Genomic DNA, 22,663 nt, shown 5'->3' on the forward strand with positions numbered 1-22,663 from the left:
CCTCATGATCGCTAACACATATCACATGTCAGTTGACCTATATGTTTTATACTAATAAAATTCTTTATGTCGATTGATAACTCAGCTAATTAGGTGAAGAAATATGTTATGATCCTGAAAAATAAATAAATAAACAATTGGTATAGAGATCACTTCTAGGTTTAATAACTTAAGCGTGTTGTAATATTTTGAAGAAAAATAATTATAAATGTAACAAATGATACTATGATCTTATTAATTGATATGGTCTAGGTCTATCATTGATGTAGCACTATATATGTGTGTGTGTCTATTTGTTATATTTAGAACTAAAGAATCCGTTGGGAGTGTCAAACATAATTTAAGGGCATGTTGAAGTAAATTTTCAAAATAGCAAATTCGTAAACTACAAATGGATCGTCGACATTTGTAGGGTTTTAACGTGTAAGGTGTATTTAGCCACAAGCGGAAATTACATTTGTCCAAAAACTTGAGGTGAAGGGAAGCGTGGCAGCGTGTCATCGTAATACGTTCGTTTTCCGATAGTATCGTCATGAATACCGTTTCTTCCTCAATCCGATTTGTAGGGTCGTGGTTTAAACCAAGAGTTTTTTTTTCTATATATATATAGAGGGTTTTTCAATCTTATTTTCTATAGAACCAAGTGCTCAACGATACATAATTTTGAACCACAAGAAAATTGAAATTAAGAAAAAAATGAAATCAGTTGTAATTTTTTTGATTATTCTTAGCATACTTGGTGCAGAATCCACATCTACATTTAAGGATTCCCATACGGATACCAACCATGCGGTTGATCTTCATAAATTTTGTAAACTTGGTTGTGTCTTTTCTCTTTGCAGCAATGTTTCCACCCCAGAAAACCTGAGTGAGCTAATTTCTAGTACTCTTGTATTACCTATTTTATTCTTGTACATTTTTGGATGAAGCTAATATATATTTTAATCGTTTAAGTTTTTGGACTTTTGACGTCTCAATCTAAATGCTATTACATATAAGTAACCTCTTGTTTGGTTCTTTTCTTCTTCCGGCTTCTATAATATTGTTCCTTTCACATGGCTCTTTTGATTATACATATCTATGAATGTCACATTCTAGTTGTGATATTCTGGTCCACCTACAGCTAATTCACATCATCTTCTCTTTTGTTCCAAAAAAAAAAAAAAAAAGAGTTTTAGGTTAATGTGTTTTTTGATATTTCTTTTAAATTTTAAGCAGTAGTACTGCTGGCAAACATGTTGTAATGAAAATAATTCATAGAGGAAGACAATGTTTGCTATTGAGCATGAAATGTCATTAGAGATGATCCTTGTCATGACTAACATTCAATTAGAGTAGTATTCATATACAAAATTTGTATCTCGAACTCACAATCAACGAGAGATTTGTAGTAGTATTCATACTAAAATTTGGTCCGTTTCTTTAATAACTTTCTCTAGTTTTGATGGACTATTATGTTTTCTTTAATTGTTTCTTTTTCTTTCTAAACCTGACAGATGTGGACAAAGTAGAAAGTTGTGTGAATGGGTGTGATCAAACGTGTAAGAAGAACTGATGCTAAAGAAAAGAAGATGAAGTATACTGAGAGGAGAAGGGAACGAGGATTGGCTTTCCAAGATATACTATATATGAATAAACAAAAATCAAGTGATGAAAATTAAAACCATTGGTTTAAAAAGATTATTATTTCATATTTAAGCATATGTTTTGTTTTGATATAAATAAAGTTTCAACTTTTTGCATGTCGTTAATTATGAGCAATGGGTAAAAAGAAGCCCTTTCTCTCTTTTAATGCTATACGAGAATTAAGTGTGTTTTGCCAGAATTTTTGCTTTACTATAGATTGTGTCTGTGTGTGTGTGTGTTTGTGGTTGAATTGGTGAATAAAGGTTAATAATCTCACAAACAAATTTTATTTCGTTGATTTGAAAATATTTCTAAGGCACCAATTATCCGTTTGAAGGTTGACGATCTAATCTCGGTCCACCTTATATGTAACGCCCCGAAAATTTAAGGTAAAAATTTTTCTCGTTTTATGTAAAATGCAAGTTGATATAATAATAATATAATATTAATTATATTATTATTATTATTAATGTTTATTTTATTGGTTATAATATTAATATTATAAATATTATTATAAATTAATATTATAGAAATAATGTTATTTCTAAAACAATAAAACAAATTATTATTTATTTAATATTAATATTATTAATATATTATTATTATTACTTTATTATTATTATTATTATTATTTGTATTTAATGTATATAATTATTATTTAATTTATTCATATTAATTAGTTATTAAGAATTATATATATATATATATATATATATAATAAATTTTTTTTTTAAAACAAAACCCTAATCGCGCCGCCTACCCCCCCCCCGCCCCCCGTTTTTCTTTCGTTTTCTCCTTCTTCCTCCTCGCGCGCGCAGCCCCCTCCATCTCCGCTTTCTCTCCCGCACGCCGCCGGCCATCTATTTTCCCCTTCATTCTCTTCTCCTTCGTCTTCTTCTCTTCGGCTTCTTCATCGAGCACTCAGACGTCGCCCGCGCGCTTTCGTCGGCCGTCCACTTCGGTGTTCGCACATCACCGGCGGGAGGCATCAGCGACGGCCGTCCCCGACTACTCTTCTTCGCAGTTCCGCGTGCACGGCCAGCCGTCGGCCGTTTCTGCCTTGGTGGTAAAACGTCAGCCGTCGTCGACGAAAGAAACCGGGCAATCCATCTCTGCCATCGCCGCCGCGTTTCGCCGCCGGGAGTGTGAAGATTAAATCGGCTCCAAGCCGGCTGTCCAAGCCGAGCCGAGATCGCTGTCCAAGCCGAGCCGAGATCGCTGCCCAAGCCGAGCCGCAATCCCTGTCCAAGCCGAGCCGCGAGCCGAGTCCAAGCCGAGCCGAGCCGAGACCAAGCCGAGCCGAGCCACAAGCCGAGCCGAGCCGAGACCAAGCCGAGCCGAGCCGAGACCAAGCCGAGCCGAGCCGAGTCGAGCTCCTTGTTTCGCCAAGCCACCTAAGCCTTCCTTCCTCCGCTCCGGGTCACGGCGAGTCTTCGGTAAGGATTGTTTTCGATGAATTCTCTAATGTTGCTACATCCGATTAGAGTTTGAATATTGGAATAAGATATGGCCCTACTTTTCTCCCTTGAAGGTAGTACAGAGTTGACGCTTAAGTTCTCGGGTTCCGTGGCAGGCCTGGTTAGAGATAGATTCCTTTCCTTGGGTAAGTCAACGGATATCGCTTCTGACCTTTTTAAAACGGCTTCTACTAAAGTCAGCTACTAAAACTTTCGTGTTTCGTTTAGGTGGATCTGTTGAGCGTGGTTTCGATCTAGGGGCATAACCGAGTTTCAGGTAAGGGTTTTCCTACTACTGGACCCCGAGTCCAGGCTAAAACCGTAGTAATCCACAGGGGATTACACGTTAGTGACTGTACTGAATATCTGTATGCGTGTTGACTGTTAAGTACTGATGTTATATTTTGTCTGATGGAAATATACTGTGACTGCTATTTGTGGATTGAAATTATATGTTGATGGACCTTAAAGTTACGGTTTAGTATGTATTAAACACTGGTCTGGATGTGGTTCATGGAGTTTGGACGGGGAAGGACAGTGAGTCCGGTTTTGGTTGGTTAGTCGATTGGACCTAGGATTTCCCTGTTGGTGTGCGAATCGGTACTGCATATAGCAACTGAGGGTGTAGATGTTTAAACCTATACTATCTGACTGACAAAGCCTATGGCGGGACTGTGATATGAATGTCGTTGGGATGTAGCTGATGTAGACAGTTTAATTTGGACTGAGGGGTAACGGTTAGCTTCATCTATGGGGTAGTGTGCCTTACGGATATGTGCGTCCTTCGGGAGCACTAGACTGATATGTGCATCCTTCGGGAGCACTAGACTGATATGTGCATCCTTCGGGAGCACTAGACTGATATGTGCATCCTTCGTGAGCACTAGACTGATATGTGCGTTCTACGGAACCACTAGACTGTTACGTAGGGTACCCCCGAATAGGAAGTTAACTGTTGTTCCCTAACGGGCCCAGTAGTGGGTCCCTTACTGGGTATGTTTATACTCACCCTTTCCTTTCTTTAACTTTTCAGGTAGGGGCACAGCGAGGGGCAGACCGACGAGAGGCAGGAAGGATGCGTGAGGGCCATATGGACGCGTCTGGTTTTCTTTTCGCTTCCGCTATGTATTTTGTCAGAATACTTTGACTGTGATTTTGGACTGGTGACTTGACATTTTATTTTGTGATTTTTTTTTGAATTATTTAAAATAGGGCCCGAAACTGTCTTTTGTAAGGTTTATAACGTTTTAATGAATCGTATCTGGTCCGTTTTAAATTTTTTTTGTTGAATGGTCGAGTTTTGATATTTGGTAGTGACCTCAGCTTAGTCCAGAAAAGTTGGGTCGTTACAGTTGGTATCAGAGCCTAAGTTTTAGGTTCTGTAGACTGACTTATAATGTGAGTCTGTGTTTTGTGTCCTTATGGCTGAAACGATCCTTGCCGCTCGTCAGGTACGCTCTCATGAAAGTATATGTATAACTCTACATGCATTACCTTACCTAAGTTAAACTGCAAATTCAATTACCATTTATGACTAAAGGAATCGTTTGGTGGTTGTTAGGAAAATGCCACCAAGGAGAGGTGCACGTAGGGGTGGCCGAGGAGGCCGAGGAAGGGGAGCAGGACGCGTTCAGCCTGAGGTGCAGCCTGTAGCCCAAGCCCCTGACCCGGCTGCGCCAGTTACTCATGTGGACCTAGCCGCCATGGAGCAGAGGTTTAGAGATATGATTATGCAAATGCGGGAGCAGCAGAAGCCTGCCTAGCCAACTCCGGCGCCAGCTCCAGCGCCAGCTCCAGCACCAATTCCTGCTCCAGCTCCGGCTCCGGTACTAGTTGCACCCCAGTTTGTGCCGGATCAGTTGTCGGCAGAGGCTAAGCACCTGAGGGATTTCAGGAAGTATAATCCCACGACGTTTGATGGGTCTTTGGAGGACCCCACCAGAGCTCAGATGTGGCTATCATCCTTGGAGACCATATTCCGTTACATGAAATGCCCTGAGGATCAGAAGGTTCAGTGTGCTGTTTTTATGTTGACTGACAGAGGTACTGCATGGTGGGAGACTACAGAGAGGATGTTAATTGGTGATGTGAGTCAGATCACGTGGCAGCAGTTCAAGGAGAGTTTCTATGCGAAATTCTTCTCTGCCACTTTGAGAGATGCCAAGCGGCAGGAGTTTCTGAACCTAGAGCAGGGTGACATGACAGTGGAGCAGTATGATGCGGAATTTGACATGTTATCCCGCTTCGCTCCCGAGATGATAGCGACCGAGGCGGCCAGAGCTGACAAGTTTGTTAGAGGCCTCAGACTGGACATTCAGGGTTTGGTCCGAGCTTTCAGACCCGCTACTCATGCCGATGCACTGCGCCTGGCAGTGGATCTCAGTTTACAGGAGAGGGCCAACTCGTCTAAGACCGCTGGTAGAGGTTCGACGTCGGGACAGAAGAGGAAGGCTGAGCAGCAGCCTGTTCCAGTGCCACAGCGGAACTTCAGACCAGGTGGTGAGTTTCGCAGCTTCCAGCAGAAACCTTTTGAGGCAGGGGAGGCTGCCAGAGGGAAGCCGTTGTGTACCACTTGTGGGAAGCACCATCTGGGCCGTTGCTTATTCGGGACCAGGACCTGCTTTAAGTGCAGGCAAGAAGGTCATACAGCTGATAGATGCCCGTTGAGACTCACGGGGATCGCGCAGAATCAGGGAGCAGGTGCTCCACATCAGGGTAGAATCTTTGCTACCAACAGGACTGAGGCTGAGAAGGCAGGCACAGTAGTGACAGGTACGCTCCCAGTGTTGGGGCATTACGCCTTAGTTTTGTTTGATTCGGGTTCGTCACATTCTTTTATCTCTTCCGCATTTGTGTCGCATGCCCGCTTAGAGGTAGAGCCCTTACACCATGTTCTGTCAGTATCTACTCCTTCCGGGGAATGTATGTTGTCGAAGGAAAAGGTGAAGGCATGCCAGATTGAGATAGCAGGCCATGTGATTGAAGTAACGCTGATAGTTCTGGATATGCTGGACTTTGATGTAATCCTGGGTATGGATTGGTTGGCCGCTAACCACGCCAGCATAGATTGTTCACGTAAGGAGGTAACGTTTAACCCTCCCTCGATGGCCAGCTTTAAATTTAAGGGAGGAGGGTCAAAGTCGTTGCCTCAGGTAATCTCAGCCATCAAGGCCAGTAAACTGCTCAGTCAGGGTACTTGGGGTATCTTAGCGAGTGTGGTGGATACTAGAGAGGCGGATGTATCCCTGTTGTCAGAACCAGTAGTGAGGGACTATCCGGACGTTTTTCCTGAGGAACTTCCAGGGTTACCTCCGCACAGAGAGGTTGAGTTTGCCATAGAGTTGGAGCCGGGCACGGTTCCTATATCCAGAGCCCCTTACAGAATGGCCCCCGCAGAACTGAAAGAACTGAAGGTACAGTTGCAGGAATTGCTTGATAAGGGATTCATTCGACCGAGCGTGTCACCTTGGGGTGCGCCAGTTTTATTCGTTAAGAAGAAGGACGGATCGATGCGTCTGTGCATTGACTATAGGGAGTTGAACAAAGTAACAGTAAAGAACAGATATCCCTTACCCAGGATAGACGATCTATTTGACCAGTTACAGGGAGCCACAGTGTTCTCTAAGATTGATCTTCGGTCGGGGTACCATCAGCTGAGAATTAAGGATGAGGATGTACCGAAAACAGCATTTCGTTCCAGATATGGACACTACGAGTTTATTGTGATGTCTTTTGGTTTGACGAATGCTCCGGCAGTGTTTATGGACTTGATGAACAGAGTGTTTAGGGAGTTTCTAGACACTTTTGTGATTGTGTTTATAGACGATATCTTGATATACTCCAAGACGGAGGCCGAACACGAGGAGCATTTACGTATGGTTTTGCAAACACTTCGGGATAATAAATTATACGCAAAGTTCTCGAAGTGTGAGTTTTGGCTGAAGCAGGTGTCCTTTCTGGGCCACGTGGTTTCTAAGGCTGGAGTCTCTGTAGATCCAGCTAAGATAGAGGCAGTCACCGGTTGGACCCGACCTTCCACAGTCAGTGAGGTTCGTAGCTTTCTGGGTTTAGCAGGCTATTATCGACGATTTGTGGAGAACTTTTCTCGTATAGCTACTCCTCTTACTCAGTTGACCAGAAAGGGAGCTCCTTTTGTTTGGAGCAAGGCATGTGAGGACAGTTTCCAGACCCTTAAACAGAAGCTAGTTACCGCACCAGTTCTCACGGTACCCGATGGTTCTAGCAGTTTCGTGATTTATAGTGATGCTTCCAAGAAGGGTCTGGGTTGTGTTTTGATGCAGCAGGGTAAGGTGGTCGCTTATGCGTCTCGTCAGTTGAAGAGTCATGAGCAGAACTACCCTACACATGATCTAGAGTTGGCAGCAGTGGTTTTTGCTTTGAAGATATGGAGGCATTATTATATGGTGAAAAGATACAGATATTCACAGATCATAAGAGCTTGAAATACTTCTTTACTCAGAAAGAATTGAATATGAGACAGCGAAGGTGGCTTGAGTTAGTGAAGGATTACGATTGTGAGATACTGTATCATCCAGGCAAGGCAAATGTGGTAGCCGATGCTCTTAGTAGGAAAGTGTCACATTCAGCAGCACTTATTACCCGGCAGGCCCCATTGCATCGGGATCTCGAGCGGGCTGAGATTGCAGTGTCAGTGGGGGCAGTTACTATGCAGTTAGCCCAGTTGACGGTACAGCCGACTTTGAGGCAAAGGATCATTGATGCTCAGAGTAACGATCCTTATCTGGTTGAGAAACGTGGCCTAGCAGAGGCAGGGCAAGCGGTTGAGTTCTCATTATCCTCTGATGGTGGACTGTTGTTTGAGAGACGCCTCTGTGTTCCGTCAGATAGTGCGGTTAAGACAGAATTGTTATCTGAGGCGCACAGTTCCCCATTTTCCATGCACCCAGGTAGTACGAAGATGTATCAGGACCTGAAGCGGGTTTATTGGTGGCGTAACATGAAGAGGGAAGTAGCAGAATTTGTTAGTAAATGCTTGGTGTGCCAGCAGGTTAAGGCACCAAGGCAGAAACCAACGGGTTTATTACAACCCTTGAGCATACCGGAATGGAAGTGGGAGAACGTGTCCATGGATTTCATTACAGGGCTACCGAGAACTCTGAGGGGTTTTACAGTGATTTGGGTTGTGGTGGACAGACTTACTAAATCAGCGCACTTCGTTCCAGGTAAATCCACCTATACTGCTAGTAAGTGGGCACAGTTGTACATGTCTGAGATAGTGAGATTACATGGAGTGCCAGTGTCGATTGTTTCTGATAGAGATGCCCGTTTCACTTCCAAATTTTGGAAGGGTTTGCAGACTGCTATGGGCACGAGGTTGGACTTTAGTACGGCTTTCCATCCACAGACTGACGGTCAGACTGAGCGTCTGAACCAGGTTTTAGAGGATATGTTACGGGCGTGTGCATTGGAATTTCCTGGTAGCTGGGACTCCCACTTACATTTGATGGAATTTGCTTATAATAACAGTTATCAGGCTACTATTGGCATGGCACCGTTTGAGGCCCTGTACGGCAGATGTTGTAGATCCCCGGTTTGCTGGGGTGAGGTGGGTGAGCAGAGATTGATGGGTCCTGAGTTAGTTCAGTCTACTAACGAAGCGATTCAGAAGATTAGATCACGCATGCATACCGCTCAGAGTAGACAGAAGAGTTATGCAGATGTGAGGCGGAAGGACCTTGAGTTTGAGGTAGGGGATAAGGTGTTCTTAAAGGTAGCACCTATGAAAGGTGTCTTGCGTTTTGAAAGGAGGGGAAAGTTGAGTCCCCGTTTTGTTGGGCCGTTTGAGATTCTGGAGCGGATTGGCCCTGTAGCTTACCGCTTGGCGTTGCCTCCATCACTCTCGACAGTCCATGATGTGTTTCACGTTTCTATGTTGAGGAAGTACGTGCCAGATCCATCCCATGTAGTGGATTACGAGCCACTAGAGATTGATGAAAACTTGAGCTATGTTGAACAACCTGTTGAGGTGCTTGCTAGAGAGGTGAAGACGTTGAGAAATAAACAAATTCCCCTAGTTAAAGTCTTATGGCGGAATCATCGGGTAGAAGAGGCTACATGGGAGCGTGAAGATGACATGAGGTCCCGTTATCCCGAACTGTTCGAGGAATAAAACTTTCGAGGACGAAAGTTCCCTAAGGAGGGAAGAATGTAACGCCCCGAAAATTTAAGGTAAAAATTTTTCTCGTTTTATGTAAAATGCAAGTTGATATAATAATAATATAATATTAATTATATTATTATTATTATTAATGTTTATTTTATTGGTTATAATATTAATATTATAAATATTATTATAAATTAATATTATAGAAATAATGTTATTTCTAAAACAATAAAATAAATTATTATTTATTTAATATTAATATTATTAATATATTATTATTATTACTTTATTATTATTATTATTATTATTTGTATTTAATGTATATAATTATTATTTAATTTATTAATATTAATTAGTTATTAAGAATAATATATATATATATATATATATATATATATAATAAATTTTTTTTTTAAAACAAAACCCTAATCGCGCCGCCTACCCCCCCCCCCCCCCCCGTTTTTCTTTCGTTTTCTCCTTCTTCCTCCTCGCGCGCGCAGCCCCCTCCATCTCCGCTTTCTCTCCCGCACGCCGCCGGCCATCTATTTTCCCCTTCATTCTCTTCTCCTTCGTCTTCTTCTCTTCGGCTTCTTCATCCGGCACTCAGACGTCGCCCGCGCGCTTTCGTCGGCCGTCCACTTCGGTGTTCGCACATCACCGGCGGGAGGCATCAGCGACGGCCGTCCCCGACTACTCTTCTTCGCAGTTCCGCGTGCACGGCCAGCCGTCGGCCGTTTCTGCCTTGGTGGTAAAACGTCAGCCGTCGTCGACGAAAGAAACCGGGCAATCCATCTCTGCCATCGCCGCCGCGTTCCGCCGCCGGGAGTGTGAAGATTAAATCGGCTCCAAGCCGGCTGTCCAAGCCGAGCCGAGATCGCTGTCCAAGCCGAGCCGAGATCGCTGTCCAAGCCGAGCCGAGATCGCTGCCCAAGCCGAGCCGCAATCCCTGTCCAAGCCGAGCCGCGAGCCGAGTCCAAGCCGAGCCGAGCCGAGACCAAGCCGAGCCGAGCCGAGCCGAGCCACAAGCCGAGCCGAGCCGAGACCAAGCCGAGCCGAGCCGAGCCGAGCCACAAGCCGAGCCGAGCCGAGCCACAAGCCGAGCCGAGCCGAGACCAAGCCGAGCCGAGCCGAGGTGGAGCCGAGCCGAGCCGAGACCAAGCCGAGCCGAGCCGAGTCGAGCTCCTTGTTTCGCCAAGCCACCTAAGCCTTCCTTCCTCCGCTCCGGGTCACGGCGAGTCTTCGGTAAGGATTGTTTTCGATGAATTCTCTAATGTTGCTACATCCGATTAGAGTTTGAATATTGGAATAAGAGATGGCCCTACTTTTCTCCCTTGAAGGTAGTACAGAGTTGACGCTTAAGTTCTCGGGTTCCGCGGCAGGCCTGGTTAGAGATAGATTCCTTTCCTTGGGTAAGTCAACGGATATCGCTTCTGACCTTTTTAAAACGGCTTCTACTAAAGTCAGCTACTAAAACTTTCGTGTTTCGTTTAGGTGGATCTGTTGAGCGTGGTTTCGATCTAGGGGCATAACCGAGTTTCAGGTAAGGGTTTTCCTACTACTGGACCCCGAGTCCAGGCTAAAACCGTAGTAATCCACAGGGGATTACACGTTAGTGACTGTACTGAATATCTGTATGCGTGTTGACTGTTAAGTACTGATGTTATATTTTGTCTGATGGAAATATACTGTGACTGCTATTTGTGGATTGAAATTATATGTTGATGGACCTTAAAGTTACGGTTTAGTATGTATTAAACACTGGTCTGGATGTGGTTCATGGAGTTTGGACGGGGAAGGACAGTGAGTCCGGTTTTGGTTGGTTAGTCGATTGGACCTAGGATTTCCCTGTTGGTGTGCGAATCGGTAATGCATATAGCAACTGAGGGTGTAGATGTTTAAACCTATACTATCTGACTGACAAAGCCTATGGCGGGACTGTGATATGAATGCCGTTGGGATGTAGCTGATGTAGACAGTTTAATTTGGACTGAGGGGTAACGGTTAGCTTCATCTATGGGGTAGTGTGCCTTACGGATATGTGCGTCCTTCGGGAGCACTAGACTGATATGTGCATCCTTCGGGAGCACTAGACTGATATGTGCATCCTTCGGGAGCAATAGACTGATATGTGCATCCTTCGGGAGCACTCGACTGATATGTGCATCCTTCGGGAGCACTAGACTGATATGTGCATCCTTCGTGAGCACTAGACTGATATGTGCGTTCTACGGAACCACTAGACTGTTACGTAGGGTACCCACGAATAGGAAGTTAACTGTTGTTCCCTAACGGGCCCAGTAGTGGGTCCCTTACTGGGTATGTTTATACTCACCCTTTCCTTTCTTTAACTTTTCAGGTAGGGGCACAGCGAGGGGCAGACCGACGAGAGGCAGGAAGGATGCGTGAGGGCCATATGGACGCGTCTGGTTTTCTTTTCGCTTCCGCTATGTATTTTGTCAGAATACTTTGACTGTGATTTTGGACTGGTGACTTGACATTTTATTTTGTGATTTTTTTTTGAATTATTTAAAATAGGGCCCGAAACTGTCTTTTGTAAGGTTTATAACGTTTTAATGAATCGTATCTGGTCCGTTTTAAATTTTTTTTGTTGAATGGTCGAGTTTTGATATTTGGTAGTGACCTCAGCTTAGTCCGGAAAAGTTGGGTCGTTACATTATAATTGTTAAACTAAAAATTAATCTTAATTTGAAATAAGTGTTTTGGTTTTAAAAGATAGGATGGGTCAGTTGGATGCATCGAGCATTTTCACCAGGTGGACACCCCATAACACCCTCTCATTACTCCTAGCTCACTAATTTCTCTTAAAAAATAATCCTAAAAAGTTCTCGAAACCTACACAGCTATATAACAATCAAAATGATACCTCTAAAGTTTGTTTTATTTCTATTTTCAATTTAAAAAGTTGAGTTTCAATTCCCCCTCCATTTATTGTTAACAAAAATGAACTATTTTAATTTCATTTTTTTTTAGAAGATATTATAGATGAACCGGGAAAGTGTGAAAATAATTAATTTGAATGATTAGAAAATAAGGGAACGATAGAAATAATTCATTTTAATCAAAAAAAAAAAATTCACAGGTTATTTCGATAAGATAACTTTATGTTTCTTCTTTGGTCTCGATGGGTCATGAACGATTTGTCTTCCTAAACAAAAAAAGTTATTTAGCATCTCTTGAATGCAACGTGTTTCAACAAGATTACTTAATAGAATACTGTAGCGTGTGAGTAATTGTATATAAATGAGAAAAAAATGAAGAGGAAAGAATTAAGGGAGCTATAATTTTTTATGTTTTTTTATTGATAAGGAAAAACCATATATTTTTAAATCATCTGTATCCATTCAAATCTTCACATATTTCGAAGAAAAACATATCCTTCAAGTAATTATAGGTTTTAGGGTGTCCTTCACCCAAAGAGAAAAGGAAATAATAATAATAATAATAATAGTAATAATACTCACGAAGGATTATGCATGGCTTTTGATTCTTAGTTTTTTTTTTTTAAATAACTTTATTCCTTGTTCCAATTATTTTAACTCTGAATTTTTAAAATGTTTTCTTTAAAAAAGCTATGAGATACTCTTTCTAAAATGAAATATTAAAATGGATGGAAAAATGAAGTGCAAAAACAATAAATTATTAAAGTACTAAAATATTTGTTTTATTGTTTATGACCCAACATATTTCATATAAAAGAGTGAATATTATTAATTATAGTAAAATGAAAAATGTATTACAAATATCAAACGTTGGAAGGCTTAAGTACTTGATTTCTAACTTAATCATAATATTAGATCATAAGTACAAGAACTGGCTTTTCATTTCGTACATCAATTGAATAATGAAAGAAAGGTAATTGTAACTAATAAAAATGGTTGAAATGCCTTGAATTTAATTTGTCATGTGGTGCTACAAACAACAAAGAACATTTGCACCGTTTGTATTAAGAAAACATTCTCTCTAATAATAGATTTTCTCTCTATCTCGTAAATGTAGCTAACACTTCGTTCGTAAACTACGTATATCAAATGTGTCGATTTCTCCATACGTTTTTGGTAATTCTATAGTTCGTCGTCGATTTCTTCAACAAAAGTTGTGACATCTTTCTTTATCTTTTCAATGTGGGTGATTCTCAACTTACTCCAAACTATGTAGTTTATTTGAGTTCACGAGTCCTTGTCCGAATATAATATCTTTTTATACTAATTGTGACATCAACTTTCTATTTTTATACTAATTGATTTAATATTAAATTAGTAATTGGAGAGAAATATGATGCGGATATAGTGATTCAAATCGTAAGCCTCATGATCGCTAACACATATCACATGTCAGTTGACCTATATGTTTTATACTAATAAAATTCTTTATGTCGATTGATAACTCAGCTAATTAGGTGAAGAAATATGTTATGATCCTGAAAAATAAATAAATAAACAATTGGAATAGAGATCACTTCTAGGTTTAATAACTTAAGCGTGTTGTAATATTTTGAAGAAAAATAATTATAAATGTAACAAATGATACTATGATCTTATTAATTGATATGGTCTAGGTCTATCATTGATGTAGCACTATATATATGTGTGTGTCTATTTGTTATATTTAGAACTAAAAAATCCGTTGGGAGTGTCAAACATAATATAAGGGCATGTTGAAGTAAATTTTCAAAATAGCAAATTGGTAAACTACAAATGGATCGTCCACATTTGTAGGGTTTTAACGTGTAAGGTGGATTTAGCCACAAGCGGAAATTACATTTGTCCAAAAACTTGAGGTGAAGGGAAGCGTGGCAGCGTGTCATCGTAATACGTTCGTTTTCCGATAGTATCGTCATGAATACCGTTTCTTCCTCAATCCGATTTGTAGGGTCGTTGTTTAAACCAAGAGTTTTTTTTTCTATATATATATAGAGGGTTTTTCAATCTTATTTTCTATAGAACCAAGTGCTCAACGATACATAATTTTGAACCACAAGAAAATCGAAATTAAGAAAAAAATGAAATCAGTTGTAATTTTTTTGATTATTCTTAGCATACTTGGTGCAGAATCCACATCTACATTTAAGGATTCCCCTACGGATACCAACCATGCGGTTGATCTTCATAAATTTTGTAAACTTGGTTGTGTCTTTTCTCTTTGCAGCAATGTTTCCACCCCAGAAAACCTGAGTGAGCTAATTTCTAGTACTCTTGTATTACCTATTTTATTCTTGTACATTTTTGGATGAAGCTAATATATATTTTAATCGTTTAAGTTTTTGGACTTTTGACGTCTCAATCTAAATGCTATTACATATAAGTAACCTCTTGTTTGGTTCTTTTCTTCTTCCGGCTTCTATAATATTGTTCCTTTCACATGGCTCTTTTGATTATACTTATCTATGAATGTCACATTCTAGTTGTGATATTCTGGTCCACCTACAGCTAATTCACATCATCTTCTCTTTTGTTCCAAAAAAAAAAAAAAAAAAAAGAGTTTTAGGTTAATGTGTTTTTTGATATTTCTTTTAAATTTTAAGCAGTAGTACTGCTGGCAAACATGTTGTAATGAAAATAATTCATAGAGGAAGACAATGTTTGCTATTGAGCATGAAATGTCATTAGAGATGATCCTTGTCATGACTAACATTCAATTAGAGTAGTATTCATATACAAAATTTGTATCTCGAACTCACAATCAACGAGAGATTTGTAGTAGTATTCATACTAAAATTTGGTCCGTTTCTTTAATAACTTTCTCTAGTTTTGATGGACTATTATGTTTTCTTTAATTGTTTCTTTTTCTTTCTAAACCTGACAGATGTGGACAAAGTAGAAAGTTGTGTGAATGGGTGTGATCAAACGTGTAAGAAGAACTGATGCTAAAGAAAAGAAGATGAAGTATACTGAGAGGAGAAGGGAACGAGGATTGGCTTTCCAAGATATACTATATATGAATAAACAAAAATCAAGTGATGAAAATTAAAACCATTGGTTTAAAAAGATTATTATTTCATATTTAAGCATATGTTTTGTTTTGATATAAATAAAGTTTCAAGTTTTTGCATGTAACGCCCCAAAAATTAAGATAATTTATTGGGCGTTATTTTGAATCCATTTAATGAGAATTATTTGATTTATGTGGGAATTGAAATTAATTAAATATTTGTTGGATGAATATTTAATTAATTAGAGGTTTTGGCATGTGTTGTTTGTTGAGATTTTGATTAGATGGTAAGTTAAGAGAATTAAGTAAAGTTGTGGACTTTTAGTGTTGTTGATGTTGAATTTAATTAAATAATTATGGATGTTATTTAATTAAATTGTGGGGTGGAAAGTTTGTTGGAGATTTAATAATTATATGTATATGTGGAAATATATATATAATTATTATGTTAAAGGAAAAGATAATTATTTTTGGAGAAAGATAAATAATAATTAATTATTGTGGAAGATAATTAATTATTTTTGGAGAAAGATAAATAATAATTAATTATTGTGGAAGATAATTAATTATTTTTGGAGAAAGATAAATAATAATTAATTATTGTGGAAGATAATTAATTATTTTTGGAGAAAGATAAATAATAATTAATTATTGTGGAAGATAATTAATTATTTTGGAAGAAAGGTAAATAATAATTAATTATTGTGGAAGATAATTAATTATTCTGCAGAAAGATAAATATTGATTCTGGAGTGAAGTTGTTATGGTTGGGTTAAGATAATTCATGTTGGAAGTTATAAGTGATTTATTGGAAAAAAAATTTGATTGATTAAAAGAATTGAGGATTTAAGTTAATTTGAGATTTTGGAGGGAAAAGTTGGTTTTGGTGGAATTGGATTTAATTGAGTATATATATATATATGGATATATAATTATTAATTTGGAAAAGTGAATTAATTATATGATGGAATATAATTATATTTGTTTGGAAAAGAAGATAATCCATGAGGAGAGAGATGGTTGATTTGATTGGACGAAAAAGATATATATTTATAAGAGAGAATAATGGTTTAAATAAATATATATTTATTGTAGATTTTGGTGAGAGAAAAATAATAATAATAAAGAAGTATTATTATTATTATTAATGGTTATAAATGCCTAAGATTAAGGCATTTATTTAGGAAAGATAATGGGAATAAAGATATATGTATATTTTTTGGTATTATATATATATATATATATATATATATATCCTAAAAGGAAAAGGAAAAGGAAATAATAATAATAAATATTATTGTTATTATTTGGGTCTATAAATAGCATTAAAATGTTTAAGATGGAAATAAAGGAAAAAGAAAAAGGTTCTTTATCTTCTTCTCTAAGATAACCCTCTGCTGTCGCCGCCTCAGTTGAAGTTAAGAATGGTCTCTTTGGAAGCTTGAGGATTTAAAGTGATGAATTTTTCATCAAGGATAAGAGGATTTTTCAACCTTCATTTGAGTAACCTTGGTAAGCCAAAGAAATTAAATTAATATTTTATTAATTTAATTTTGGATCTATTTGGGGTTTCTGTAAAGGTTCAATTGGCTAAACTTTTTTAAGATCTAAATCTTAGATTTTTTCCAATCAAGGTTGAATTGGTTTCAACCCAATTTTTAGAAAGTTAATTAATTTGGGAGAATTTTTTGGTGTTAGCCAATTGCTAATTTCATTGATTAAAATACTAAGTTTTCCTTTTATGATTAAGATCAAGTTAATTGGAGAATTTTTACTGTCAACTAGGGAGTATCTTGTTTGGCTAAAATCTCAAGGTAAGAGATTCTCCTACTAGACCTTCGAACTGAATTTAAGAGACCGCATGTAATTATGATTATGCATTGATGGTAGCTAAAATGCATAACTTGATGCTACTGATAATGACTGTCATTTTATGGATGATTGATGATGATGACTGAGATTATTATGTTGATGATTGATGATGATGACTGATGTTATGTTAATGACCGGTAGTATGTTGTTGATGACTGTTGATGATTGTTAATGCATGATATATTAATCACATGATTAAGGACGTTAAGATTAATACTCATGCCATGTTATGATGTTATGTTATGCTACATGCTATGGATAGGGTGTTCTGTTAACTTTGTCTATTAGAGTCGTACCTGCATGGGTGTCCTTCGGGATCACCACCTATTTAGAACTGTGTGGTTCGACGGGACGCCAGTCTAGCATGGATATAGATATGATTCGAGTGATTCGACGGGGTCCTCGCATCCCGATTGTCTTAGTGTTACCCCCGGGTTCACTACAGACCAGCATGTCCTAGGTGCTCCCTCGAGACACCGAAGACCAGATTTTCGTTCCTACGGGAGCGCATGTTGCACGTGTTCGGGAACGTGCCAGAGATTGGGTACCATTTTCAGGACTCTAATGGGAAGTTAATAGACACCTAGCGGGACTAGTAGTAGGTCCCTTACTGAGTATATGTTTATACTCACTCTTTCTATGTTTAACATTTCAGGCGAAGGTAAAGGTAGAGGAAAGCTGGCGAGCGACAGAGAAGGATCCGTGACATGCCATATGAGGACTCAGTTTTGCTTCCGCGTTTATGTTTCAGTGTTTTAATATTCCGTTTTTAATGAAAATTTATTCTTCCCTCGTTTCAAAAAGGTGTCTCTTGTCATTGTTTCTTTTTAGTAATGACCTCAGCTTAGTATAAAGCGTTGGGTCGTTACATTGCATGTCGTTAAAAAAGAGCCCTTTCTCTCTTTTAATGCTATACGAGAATTAAGTGTGTTTTGCAAAAATTTTTGCTTTACTATAGATTATGTGTGTGTGTGTTTGTGGTTGAATTGGTGAATAAAGGTTAATAATCTCACAAACAAATTTTATTTCGTTGATTTGAAAATATTTCTAAGGCACCAATTATCTGTTTGAAGGTGGACGATCTAATCTCGGTCCACCTTATAATTGTTAAACTAAAAATTAATCTTAATTTGAAATAAGTGTTTTGGTTTTATAGATGAACAGGGAAAGTGTGAAAATAATTAATTTGAATGATTAGAGAATAAGGTAACGATAGAAATAATTCATTTTAATCCAAAAAAATTCACAGGTTATTTCGATAAGATAACTTTATGTTTCTTCTTTGGTCTCGAGGTGTCATGAACGATTTGTCTTCCAAAACAAAAAAAGTTATTTAACATCTCTTGAATGCATTGTGTTTCAACAAGATTACATAACAGAATACTGTAGCGTGTGAGTAATTGTATATAGATGAGAAAAAAATGAAGAGGAAAGAATTAAGGGAGCTATAATTTTTATGTTTTTTTATTGATAAGGAAAAACCATATATTTTTAAATCATCTGTGTAACGCCCAACAAATTCGATTTTTTTTGTTCATTGTCATTAATATTTAAATGTGGTCATGGGAATTTTAAATTTATTGGAAGAACCTTACCATTTTGATTTCTCGAGTAATTAAGGTTGGGAATCCTTATTTTGTTTAAGATAATAAGTATTTTTTTTATTTATTGGAAATAATTGGGGAATTCTTTATTAAACTAAAGTTGGTTGTTTTGGTGAGATTTGGGGAGAGAGAGGAGGTGGTTGTTTTGGGTTTTTTTTTTAAAGGAAAAGAAAAGAGTTATTTTCTTATAAAGCTGCGTTGGGACCCGTGCATAAGAAAAAACAAAAAAAGAGAGAGAAGCAATTAAGTTCTCCTTGAAACCCTAGCCGCCGAAACCCTAGCCGCCGCCTTCGCCGCCAGCGTTCAAGCGCAAGCGCTCGGGAGCCAGCCGCAGTAGAAGCCGAACCACCCTCTCAGCCGCGCCGGACGAGTCAAGCCGTCGTACGCCTAGGAGGAGCTACGCCGCGCCGTGTCTGCAGCCGTCTCTCGCACGCCCGAAGCCGAGTCGAAGACACCTTCGCGCGTCCGCAGCCAACCCGTCAGCCAGCCGAGTCGCGCCGCTTCGATCCGACGCAGCGCAGCCGAAACGCTCCTTTGCAGTCGTCGCCGAGCGAAGCCGTGGGTAGCCGACCACCAGCAGCCGTCGCGCCACCCGAAATCCGGAAGCCAGCGCCTCGCGCGCAAGGATCCGACCGAAAACCTGCCCCGCGACCCGAACCGACGCGCGCCATCTTCCAGAACCCGACCCGCGCCCGCGTGCGTCCGCGTGTGAGCCGCGTGTGAGCCGCGCCGCGCGCTTCTGCGTAGCCGAGTCGCGCCCGCGTGCAAGCCGCGCCGCCTGCACCACAACCTGGGCCGCGTCTCCCTTCTGTCGCAAGCCGAGCCGCACGCGTAAAGTTCCTGTACCGAGCCGAGTCGAGTCGCGCCTGCGCCAAGCCGAGCCGGTCCCTGTCCTTTTCCAGCCGAGCCGCGAAGACTAATTTGGCTCCATCCACCTAAATTTTGGTAATTAAATTAATTATTGTGGCATTACCCGGTAAGACTCAATGTTTCGAACGCTAATTAATTTAATTTGGGACTAAATTAAATTATTTTCCTTAAGGGATGTCTTGGACCAAGTAATTGCTGCAGCGCGGGATTTCTTCGGTAGGGGCTCGAGCACTGCAACCTCTTTCTAGGGTAAGTCATTTCAAATGAGTCTTGAACCGTTAGTCGTTGGTGACCTAATTACGAATTTTGGTATATTAAACAGTTAGGACCTCGTCGCTTGGAAAGCATACTGCCTCGCGGTTAGGACTCATCAAGTAAATCTCCAGATAAGAGATTCTACTACTAGCTCCATGTATAGAATTATGAGATTTTGTATACTTCAATTGTGCGTGTTGGGGGCTAGACCGTACGATGCATGAAAACAATGATAGTATGATGCAAATGACGATATGGTTATATTATAGCATGTTGTGTGATGACGAGAGTTGTTATGTCTGTAAGACGGATGTCGAGATGGAGAGTGTAATGATGATTTATCTGTTATGTTATATGCTGATGCCATGTGTATGTATACTGCGATTAGGGTACCTGTTAGCTTGACCTGTTACAGTCGTACCTGCATAGGTGTCCTTCGGGATCACCACCTATTGAGGACTGTGTGGTCTGACGGGACACCAGTCTAGCATGGATATAGATATGACTCGAGTGACTCGACGGGGTCCTCGCATCCCGATTGTCCTAGGTGTCCCCCGGGGCACCGAAGACCAGAGTTACGTTCCTACGGGAGCGCATGTTGCACGTGTTCGGGAACGTGTCAGAGATTGGGTACCAGTTACAGGACTCTGACAGGAAGTTAACAGGCACCTAGTGGGACTAGTAGTGGGTCCCTTACTGAGTATTTTATACTCACTCTCTTCATTTCATGTTTTCAGGTAGAGGACGAGGCAAGGGCAAAGACAAGCTGGCGAGCGACCCGAAGTGACCGTGGCGGGCCATAGGGACTACTGCTTCCGCTTATCTTTATTTTAGACTTTCGTACCTGAGTTTGAGTATTCTTCAGTACTTATCATCTTATTATGTAGATAGGGCCCGAGTAGGACTTTAGAACGCATTACATCTTTTTGCATAACTACCTTGTTTGAATTTTCATAAATAAAATTCCTCAAACCTTATGCGTTTTTAATAAATTTTATGACTTAAACCACTTGTTCTATATTTAGTAATGACTTCGATTCAGTATAAGGAGTTGGGTCGTTACAGTTGGTGTCAGAGCACAGTGTTTTAGGTTCTGTAGACTGACCTACGATGTAAGTCATTGTTTTGTTTTGGTTTTACCTCACCCTATGGCTATACGGTCCTTCGGCACTCGCCAGGTATGTCTAAAGCCTTGCTAATGTTAAGATTACAATTTTGCCTGAATAGTCTAGACCTAGAGATAGGGTGTTAAGCTCTTGTGGTGAAAAGTTTTGTTGGTGAATTTTAGGGAGAATGCCGCCACGTAGAGGTGCACGCCGAGGAGGTGGTAGGGGAGGCAAAGGAGCCGGTCGTGGCCAGCCGGAGGCGCAACCTGCTGCACCGGCGGTCGACCCTAACGCACCGGTCACCCAGGCGGATCTCTCCGCGATGGAGCAGCGTTATCAGGACATGCTGCAAGCTGCTTTGGCGCCTTTCCTCGCCGCCCAGCAGAACCAGGCCGCTCCTGTTCAGGCCCAGGCCGTCGCTCTTCCAGCTCCTGAGGAAGCTCAACCCGTACCAGTTCAACTGTCCGCCGAGGCTAAACACTTACGGGACTTTAGGAAGTATAATCCTAAGACCTTTGACGGATCCATGGACAACCCCACAAAGGCCCAAATGTGGTTGACATCCATAGAGACTATCTTCCGGTACATTAAGTGCCCAGAAGACCAGAAGGTGCAGTGTGCAGTCTTCTTCTTGGAGGATAGGGGTACTGCCTGGTGGGAGACCGCTGAGAGAATGCTGGGGGGCGACGTCAGCAAGATAACTTGGGAGCAGTTCAAGGAGAACTTCTATGCTAAGTTCTTCTCTGCCAATGTGAAGCACGCCAAGCTGCAAGAGTTCCTAAACTTGGAGCAAGGCGACATGACGGTGGAGCAGTACGACGCCGAGTTCGATATGCTGTCCCGCTTTGCTCCCGATATGGTAAGGGATGAGGCTGCCAGGACGGAGAAATTCGTTAGAGGACTCAGGCTAGATCTTCAGGGCATTGTCCGAGCTCTCCGGCCAGCCACGCATGCTGATGCACTACGTATAGCACTGGATTTGAGCCTGCCTGAGAGAGCCGATTCGTCTAAGGCTGCCGGCAGAGGGTCAGCCTTGGGGCAGAAGAGAAAGGTGGAGACGCAGCCTGACGTAGTACCGCAGCGAACTCTGAGGTCAGGAGGTGTCTTTCAGAGACACCGACGGGAGCTTGCAGCAGCCGGGAGGACTCTGAGAGAGCTACCCGCTTGTACTACCTGTGGGAGAGTCCACGGAGGTCGTTGCTTGGCTGGAAGTGGAGTCTGCTTCAGGTGCAGACAGCCGGGGCACACTGCTGATGTGTGTCCTCGGAAACCCTTTGAGACGACACCGCCCCAGCCTTCTGCGTCCCAGCAGGGGAGAGTTTTCGCCACTACCCGACAGGAGGCCGAGCGAGCTGGTACAGTGGTGACAGGTACGCTCCCAATTTTGGGGCATTATGCTTTTGTGCTATTTGACTCTGGGTCATCCCACTCGTTTATATCCTCTGTTTTCGTTCAGCATGTGGGTTTGGAGGTAGAACCTTTGGGTAGTGTTTTGTCGGTTTCTACTCCATCTGGGGAGGTCCTGTTGTCGAAAGAACAAAAAAAGGCATGTCGGTTAGAGATAGCGAATCGTATGTTAGACGTGACCTTGCTAGTGTTAGACATGCAGGATTTTGACGTGATACTAGGCATGGATTGGCTGTCAGCCAACCATGCAAATATAGACTGTTTTGGCAAGGAAGTTGTCTTTAACCCTCCCTCCGGGGCTAGTTTCAAATTCAGGGGGGTAGGCATGGTATGTATACCCAAGGTCATCTCAGCCATGAAGGCTAGTAAACT

The 22,663-nt window shown here is 40.9% G+C and overlaps 1 long non-coding RNA gene across 1 annotated transcript; it reads left to right on the forward strand.

Annotated features, from left to right (window-relative positions):
• The first annotated feature begins 637 nt into the window (after positions 1 to 637).
• Positions 638 to 1,841, forward strand: LOC127151420 (uncharacterized). The gene is made up of 2 exons (XR_007824356.1): positions 638 to 868; positions 1,497 to 1,841. It is a non-coding gene; the product is annotated as an uncharacterized LOC127151420 (long non-coding RNA).
• The last annotated feature ends 20,822 nt before the right edge of the window (positions 1,842 to 22,663 follow it).

Source organism: Cucumis melo, chromosome 1 (genome assembly GCF_025177605.1).
Source record: "Cucumis melo cultivar AY chromosome 1, USDA_Cmelo_AY_1.0, whole genome shotgun sequence".
In the NCBI taxonomy this organism is placed as follows: domain Eukaryota; kingdom Viridiplantae; phylum Streptophyta; class Magnoliopsida; order Cucurbitales; family Cucurbitaceae; genus Cucumis; species Cucumis melo.